At 35.5% G+C, this 9231-nt stretch overlaps 1 long non-coding RNA gene across 1 annotated transcript in view; it reads left to right on the forward strand.

The window, feature by feature from the left end:
• Positions 1-7145, forward strand: part of LOC112424354 (uncharacterized) — a 264332-nt gene extending 257187 nt beyond the window's left edge. Inside the window, exons 4-5 of the long non-coding RNA XR_011609908.1 lie at positions 1687-1781; positions 6274-7145. This is a non-coding gene — a long non-coding RNA (uncharacterized lncRNA). The remainder of the gene's footprint in view (positions 1-1686; positions 1782-6273) is intronic.
• The last annotated feature ends 2086 nt before the right edge of the window (positions 7146-9231 follow it).

Genomic DNA, 9231 nt, shown 5'->3' on the forward strand with positions numbered 1-9231 from the left:
TTCTTAGAATTCTTAAATGCTACCCAAGTGGAATAAATTGAGCTCCAACTCTTAAGAAAAAAACTGTTGTTTATAAGAAGCTATGTCTCCATGAATATATGTGCATGTGTATGACTGTGTATACATACTACCTAATGACATAATCATTTAAATACTAAAACCAAGAGCCAGTGGCCTATACACAGATAAATGACACAAGAATTACTATGTTATTGATTTTATTTCATTATTATTCCCTGTATCATTTTTGTTCCTACAGCTATATTGCAAATGGGAATTTCGTCTAATACACCAAAAATTACCTAGCAAACAGCTGATCATTTTTAAAGGAAATGAATAGTTGTATTAAAATGTTTTGCTTAATCAGGGGCAAATTAAAATCTGTAATGCTTTTATATCTCTTTCAAAGTATGTAGATAATGAGGTTGGGTTTATTCTCTTACGTTGGTTTCGCTTTCTCTACCGTCATGTGATGTTTAAATATAAAAGGTCTAGTAAAAAGGTGTATAAGAACCTTTTCAGGTATCCTGACCCTATTATACCTTTCTTCTGTCTACAGCTAGAGATACCTGATCCATACTCACCCCTGCCTCAGGCTTTAGATTTAGTATATGTCATTACAAGATAAAATTTATTTTAGGAGACAATTCATTATAAAATCAACTGAAGTTTTCAGTTTTATTTTGACCTTACATTATAGGATTACACTCTAGCTTCAATAATTCAGTTCCCAGCTAATTGCCAAGGAGGCCCTGTCTTAGTAAATACCTTCCCATTATTCTATGTCTTTCCATACCAGGACTCTGCTTCGTTATTGTGTAAACTTTCCTAAGTCAGTACGATTCTTGAATTTAAGTTCAGTATTGGAAAGAGCAATCTATAGACAAGTGACACCCATATGTCTATGTCACTTAATACTGAATACTCCTGTAATGTGCTTTTCTCATCTGCCTACCTGCCCAGCTATCTCTTAGCATTCCTATATCTCCCCAATACTAAACTAATACCTGCAGTGAGACCACACTCTTCAGGAACTATTCTTCAGTCAGCATATTAGACTTCTCATACCTACACTGGACATTGTCTACCATTTCTAGTCCCAAGTCCCAGCCTCATATTGAGAATATATTTAGCTACTTTCAGGTTTAACCTAACCTGCTGTCTATAAAAGCTACGAGTCTTTTTTTTCAAGCCATTACTACTGTTATTCTTTTCCTTTCTGTCTAAAGCTTTATTTCTTCCTCAAGGTGTATTTAATCTACAGCACATAATATGGTACCTTAAGTATAATATTAGATGTCTCATTCAAATACTATGTATCAATAATAACCTTGATCTAGTTTGTATTTTTCCAAAAAGAAATTGCTTAATTTATATTTCTGGGTAGTATGTAATATAAAACTGTAGTATTTAATACCAAAGCCTAGGTAGTGATGGTAACCATGTTATAATAACCAAACACAAGATAAACCTTAATATTTTTTCCTATAATCTTAACAAGACATAATTGTTTTCTGTATTTATGTTTTGTATTATTTTTAAAATGATCATAGAGACCTTGAAAATACCTACAATGTTGTTCTCTTTAACATCCCCTAAAACAAAAATGAAGTGTTTTCTTGTCTTCGTGTTCTCTTTATGAAATATATTTTCATTTTGTTTCAAATGCACACGGAACTGTAATAGGCAAGAGGATGCTGCAGACTCATTTTTTTTCATAAAATCATCAGAAATCATCTCAGATTTTCAGCAATGCTGACTTTCTCACCTTCAAAACTAAGGTAAGTATGAGAGATAATTTTAGCATTTATTTATCAGCTTATAATTTTCTAAGAAATCAAGATGATACTCAGGGCATGAAAAATAGGAAATCCCTGAACAGGATACCATTTATTAAAAGTAATAAAGAGAAAAGGAAAAACTATACTCAAATACCTATAATTCTTAATATGTAAAACAAATGTGATGGACCTCTATAATAAAAGTCCAAAAATTCTAACATTTTTACACTTTAAAAGTATAAAAACTTGATAGTGACATATACTTACAATCACTTCCTACCACTAACATTTGGTCCCTGAAATTGTCTATTAAGACATTTGGTCCTCTGAAATTGGCTATTAAGCAATGGAACAAAGTTTGATGATGGCAAAATTTTCATGAAAAACTAACATTTCCTAAGTGCTTACTAAAATATATCACTTTTACCAAAGAAAGGCACAAGCTTCACATAACAAAAACTGATCAATTGATAATTTACCCAAATGTACAAGGAGAAAGAATGAGATGCATTTTCATTACTGTAGATATGGTTGGTTGGCAGCTTTGAATTTTGATCTGAGGCATGGTAAAGAGAGCAAGATGACAAAGACAATGCTAGGAGTCATCCAAGCAGCAATGACAGTTAAACCTTCAGGAAAGGATGGGTTCTTCCAGGATAGAAACAAAAGAAAAGATATATTGGGCTATATATAGACACAGAAGACTATAGTCTAGGATCCAAAGAAATATAGCATTTGGTGGTCAGAAAGCTTATGGACAATATTTACTCAAAAGAAGCCATTGTAGTTGATGATTAAATGATTGGAGACATTTAAAATAGCAGTTTCAATAGAGTAATCTGATGCCATCCTATAAATACTTATAGTATGACACTGATTATATTTATGAAGATATTTATATTTTCACTATATACTTACATATAGGATGTACATTATAGACTATTAGTTCTTATATGTCTGTATTTCTATATGCATATAAAAGTACACAAAATATCATGGCATACCATTCAATAACTTTCCACAAAGTAAACACACCTGTGTAATTAGCACTCAAGTGTAGAAATAGAACATTATCAGCCATTCATAAATTCCACCTCCTCCCTTTTCCAGTAACTATCTCCCAAGCAATAATAATCAATTATATATCATCTTAAACCCAGAAGATCACAGTCTTTAGAACTCAACACAAAAGCTAGGAAGGGAAATAAAAAAGAGTGAAGAAAATGAGGGCACACTTTACTCTCATGACCCAATTACTCAATATTTATAGTTTTTATGCCATGTTGAATGTAAAAATAGGCTATAGGAGAAGAATACCAGAGAAAGGAAGACATAATCTCTTTCTCAGTGATGGCTTTTTAACCTTGAACTACCTACTCCCCTTTGAGATTAAAATTATGCAACCAGTACCTAGAAAAATACCAATATATTTGAATTAATTACTTGAAATATTTCTTTTAAATAGATAAATTCTGATATAGAGACTCAGTGCCAGTATGTGCTGATGAACACACACAAAACTAGAAAATTAAATTCAAAATCTATGCTTGTCATTATGGGCATTGAGACATTAAGTCCCAGGTGCCCTTAAACCTCCAACTCCACCTAACATCCGTGTGCATCCTCTCTAGCTTCTCTTTTTCCTTTATGGAGAGCGTCCTATCCCAGCACACACGAATAAAGGACAATTATTTCACTATTGCCCAGAATCCTACATCATCCTGACAAACAAAGAGTTTTACAGCATCAAATAACCCTTCTTTCTTATGTACATTCAACTCATATCTCATTTGTACCATTCCTAATGATATTTAAACATGGTTAAATTTCTTTACATCTTAAAAAATGAAAGCATTTCCTTGATTCTCACATCTTCATCCAGTTTTCGCTTTTACTCTCTTCTTTCTATTATCGTTATTTCAGAAAACAGTTTTCTCTATAGTTATTGTCTCTATTTTCTCAAGTATTGCTTACTAGCCAACTCATCTCAGTAAATTATTAGAGGCAGCCAGGTCATTAAACTGAAGAGGATCTTTTTTTAAGTTTTCATGTTGCTATCTTCATACCAGTGAAACATTCTGAATTCTAGGTGCAGAATTTTAAGCCAGTGTCTAAATATCATGTAATGGCAATTCAACCCCAATTTATTAATGTACCTAAAATGTTATTTATCAGTAACCAAAGATTTATTCTTAATTTTAAAGTTTCCCTGAAAAGAAATAATGTAGTTTAGGTAAAAGAAAAGTCTTCTAAAGTTCTTTCTCCAAAGAAAATGGAGTATGGTGGGGGGTGCATGTCGTATAAGAGCCTTGGATGCCACTGGAAGGATTTGGCCCTTACTCTGAGTAAGATGAGAAGCCAGTTCAAGATTCTGAGTATAAGATGACATGATCTGACTTTTTGGAGAAGTGAAGGAAAGATGTCTTGCTGTCACCCAGCCTGGAGTGTAGTCATAGTTCACTGCAGCCTTGAAATCCTGGGTTCAAGCGATCCTCCTGCCTCAGTCTCCCACGTACCTGGGATTGCAGGCAGGAGCCACTTCACCTGGCATGATCTGACCATTTAAAAGGATTACTCTGGCCACAGGATAGACAGTAGACTAATACGAGGAAGCAAAGGTGGAAGCAGGGAGGCCAGATGAGAAACTATTGACATAACCCAGGAGAAAGATAATTGTCAGTTTGGATCTGAATGGAAGCAGCAAGGGCGGTGAACACTGCCTTCAGAGTCCAGATTATTCTAAAGATAGAGACAAGAGAATTGTCTGGGGTGTTGGATGGAGGTGGGATGTGAGTGGGAGAGGAGAGTCAGGTTGACTGAAGCTTTTTGACTTGGCTACCTGGAAGGAAAAATGTTATCAATAACTGAGGTAATAAAGACTGCAGAATGAGCAGGTTTTGGGGTGTGGAAAATGGAGATGGGGAGTGTATATTGGAACTGTTGTGGTGCCCATTAGATAGCCAAGAGGAGATGCTGATTAGGCAGTTGTAAACATAAGTCTAAAGACTCCTTGATGAGATTTAAATTTGGAGTCACCAGTATAGAGACACTATTTAAATCACAAACCTGGATGAGATCACTACAGTAGTAGATAAAAAGTAACAAGAGGACAAACTATTAAAATTTTCACTGCTTCAACATTAAAAGATCCAAGAAGAGAGAATATAGCAGAAAAGGAGATTTTGAAAGAGCCTCCCACGAGTTAGGAGAACAAGGAAAGTATAGTGCTCTGGCACTTGGTGATGATAGTGCTTCGGGAAAGAATTCAGTAAATTTTAGTTATCCCTATTATGACAAACACTGACAGGAAGTAAAAGCACAAGTGAATATTCTTCTGTTCTAGGAATCTATATATCAGTTTCTACATACTTTTTCTATTTTTTTTTTCTTTTTAATGGGAGGCAAGGTCTTTTCTCAAATTATATTAGTCTGTTTTCATACTACTATAAAGAACTGCCCGAGACTGGATAATTTATAAAGGAAAGAGGTTTAATTGACTCACAGTTTAGCATGGCTGGGAGGTCCCAGGAACACACCATCATGGCAGAAGGCGAAAGGCACACAAAGCACCTTCTTCACAAGGCGGCAGGAAGGAGGAGTGCTGAGCGAAGGGATAGGGCCTCTTACAAAATCATCAGATCTCATAAGAACTCATTCACTACCATTAGAACACATGGGGAAAACTACCCCCTTAATTCAGTTGCCCCTACCTGGTCTCTCCCTTCACAAATGGGGATTATGGAGATTATGGGGATTGCAATTCAAGATGAGATTTGTGTGGAGACACTAAGCTTAATCTTATCACAAATAGTCTGCTAATATTATCAGCTGCTTATAACTCTCTAGTTCTTGGCAAACAGAAGTTGCCAGATCATTAGAAGTTGGAGAATATTTCTTTAAAATGAAATTGTTAGAAACATGGTTACAAAATGTTTTGGAAAAATTACTCTAGGTGGGTGTATCAGTCAGTGTTTAATCAGAGAAGCCAAACCAGCAGTTTAATATATATTGGTTGGCAGTTAGGAGGAGTGTGCTATTTCTTACACAGCATTGGCTTACACCTTGTAGGGCTGGCTAGGTAAGCCTGAAATTTGTAGGATAGGCAGTCAAAAAGAAAAGATCACAGTAGGCATGAACCCACTGACAGTAGGCACAGGCTGACACTGTCATCCACAGGTGGAATTTCATCTCTTATTTTCCCTCTTTCTCCCCTCAGCACTGCTTTTAAGGGCTTCCAACTGATTCAGTCAGGTCCACTCTTCTTCTTTACTGAATGATACCTGATTGGGGCTTTAATTACATCTGCAAAATCTCTTCATAGCAACAACTAGATTAGTGTTTGATTGAATAATTGAAGAGACTGTAGCCTAGCCAAGTTGACACAACAAAAAAGCTACCAAAATGGGAATACGATTCACTTCTATTTTATTCTAGCTAGTGCTAGTGCGAAGAACTATAACCTATTTTACTCCGTTTTCTTCTGCTGTAACAGGATGCCACATATGGGGTAGTTATAAAGAATTGAAGCTTTTTGACTCATATTTCTGGAGGCTGAGAAGTCCAAGAGCAGGGTGCTGGCATCTGATGGCAGTCATCCCATAGCAGAAGACAGAAGTGAGTACACAAACAGAGAGGAAATCAGGCTGAACTCATTCTTTTTATCAAGAATTCACTCCCATAACTAACCCACTCTGACGATAATGCATTAATGCCTTCCTGAGGGTGAAGCCCTCATGGCCTAATCACCTCTAAAAGGCCCTACCTCTTAATGCTGTTACAATGGCAGTTAAGTTCCCAACACATGAAATTTTTGGAAACACATTCAAATGAAGGCCTAGCTCTTAATTTAAAAAAAATTTGTATTATATTGCACTGACACAGTTTTCCCACTGCAAGAGCTTAACTCTATCATAAATGCTTTTTCTAATTGCGTCCTCCTTTTAAATTCCAAACACAAAATTAAGATTCCTTATACAAATGCATGATTAATAATACTCAAACACTAATTAGCCTCACTTCTCTAAAAGTTCATGTTCTTTTATTCCTCTTTCTTCAAGACAGACTACATTTTTGGAAAACAATTTTTGTTTCAAAAAATGTAAAAACATTTTTCAAAAGTCGCTTTTTTTTCCTAGCAGTATAGTAAATTGCTTAGCTTGAAAGATTCTCCAAATAAAAACAACAAAAATATACCCAGTAATGGGATGGCTGGGTCATATGGTACATCTAGTTCTAGATCCTTGAGGAATCGCCATACTGTTTTCCATAATGGTTGAACTAGTTTACAATCCCACCAACAGTGTAAAAGTGTTCCTATTTCTCCACATCCTCTCCAGCACCTGTTGTTTCCTGACTTTTTAATGATCGCCATTCTAACTGGTGTGAGATGGTATCTCATTGTGGTTTTGATTTGCATTTCTCTGATGGCCAGTGATGATGAGCATTTTTTCATGTGTCTGTTGGCTGTATGAATGTCTTCTTTTGAGAAATGTCTGTTCATATCCTTTGCCCACTTTTTGATGGGGTTGTTTGTTTTTTTCTTGTAAATTTGTTTGAGTTCTTTGTAGGTTCTGGATATTAGCCCTTTGTCAGATGAGTAGATTGCAAAAATTTTCTCCCATTCTGTAGGTTGCCTGTTCACTCTGATGGTAGTTTCTTTTGCTGTGCAGAAGCTCTTTAGTTTAATTAGATCCCATTTGTCAATTTTGGCTTTTGCTGCCGTTGCTTTTGGTGTTTTAGACATGAAGTCTTTGCCCATGCCTATGTCCTGAATGGTACTACCCAAAGGATTATAAATTATGCTGCTATAAAGACACATGCACACGTATGTTTATTGCGGCACTATTCACAATAGCAAAGACTTGGAATCAACCCAAATGTCCATCAGTGACAGATTGGATTAAGAAAATGTGGCACATATACACCATGGAATACTATGCAGCCATAAAAAAGGATGAGTTTGTGTCCTTTGTAGGGACATGGATGCAGCTGGAAACCATCATTCTTAGCAAACTATCACAAGAACAGAAAACCAAACACCGCATGTTCTCACTCATAGGTGGGAACTGAACAATGAGATCACTTGGACTCAGGAAGGGGAACATCACACACCGGGGCCCATCATGGGGAGGGGGGGGGAGGGGGGAGGGGTTGCATTGGGAGTTATACCTGATGTAAATGACGAGTTGATGGGTGCAGCACACCAACAAGGCACAAGTATACATATGTAACAAACCTGCACGTTATGCACATGTACCCTACAACTTAAAGTATAATAATAATAAATAAATTTATTTAAAAAAATGTTGGATAAAATACATTTTAAATGTATTGCTTATTTTGCATGAAAATAGGGAAACTGAAGAGTCCAAAACCGAAATTCATAAAGGTACTCTGAAAAGTCATCAGATGTCAATGCTAATATTGTCCTTCATGTTTTCTGCCAAGATCCAGAGACTCAGGGTATATGTTAAACCTTTGGCCTGTCCAAGTAGAACATCTTTGAGGGGACCTCCAACATAAAGCTTGAAACCTAAAAGGCTACATATAGAGCAAGAGTGAATGACAACTAAAATATAAAACCCACTCATAAAATTTAGACAATGAGGAAATTTTCCAGTCCTGACTTTGTACTGAGCGGATAAAATTCTTCTCCTAAGAATTTATAACTGCAAACTGGTCCACATACAAATTTTGAATCTGAATAGACAGCACTTGTTTGGACTGGGGAAAGAAAAAAACAGCAACCTTCAAAGGGAGAACTTAAAGTGGCTATGGATTGGTAGCACCCCCAGTGCTACCAACAAACAAAAATCTCCTTTAGCGGAATGCAGTTTAATTTAAATGATGCTCACAGGTAGAAAATTCAGTGTCAGAAATAAAACACACAGAAACAAGATACTGTAAATGAAAGCTGGCAGAAACAACCAAAAAAAAAAAAAAGACTCTGAGTTGCAAAGATTTTATATGTTAGAATTATCAGAGAGCATAAAATAACTCTTATTTTTGAAAATAGACCCTTAAGTCATAAAAATATTAAAAATGTCCAACCAGATTCATAAAATAACAAAATACAAGGTATGAATATTAAGAAATAAAATATTCAAAATTAAACTGTCGATGGAGAGATAAAAAGCAGATAGTGATTTGGAAGATAAATTGTAGAAAATGCAGTATATGAAGAAAGGAAGGTGTGAAAGGGAGATTAAGAGGAATTAAACATATGATAGAGAAAAAGGGAAGAAGCAGTATAGCAGGAATAATATGTAGAATTATCCAGAATTATTGAAAGATAACACTCTTTTGATCTAGGAGGCCTAATGAATTCCCAACAGGGTAAGTAAAAACAAATCTACACCCATAAAGATCATAGTGAAACTATGAAAATGAAAAACAAGAAACATTATTAAAAGGTGCCAGAGACAAGTCAAGTGAGTGGCAATTAGACAGA

This window comes from Macaca nemestrina, chromosome 11 (genome assembly GCF_043159975.1).
Source record: "Macaca nemestrina isolate mMacNem1 chromosome 11, mMacNem.hap1, whole genome shotgun sequence".
NCBI classification, from domain to species: Eukaryota; Metazoa; Chordata; class Mammalia; order Primates; family Cercopithecidae; genus Macaca; species Macaca nemestrina.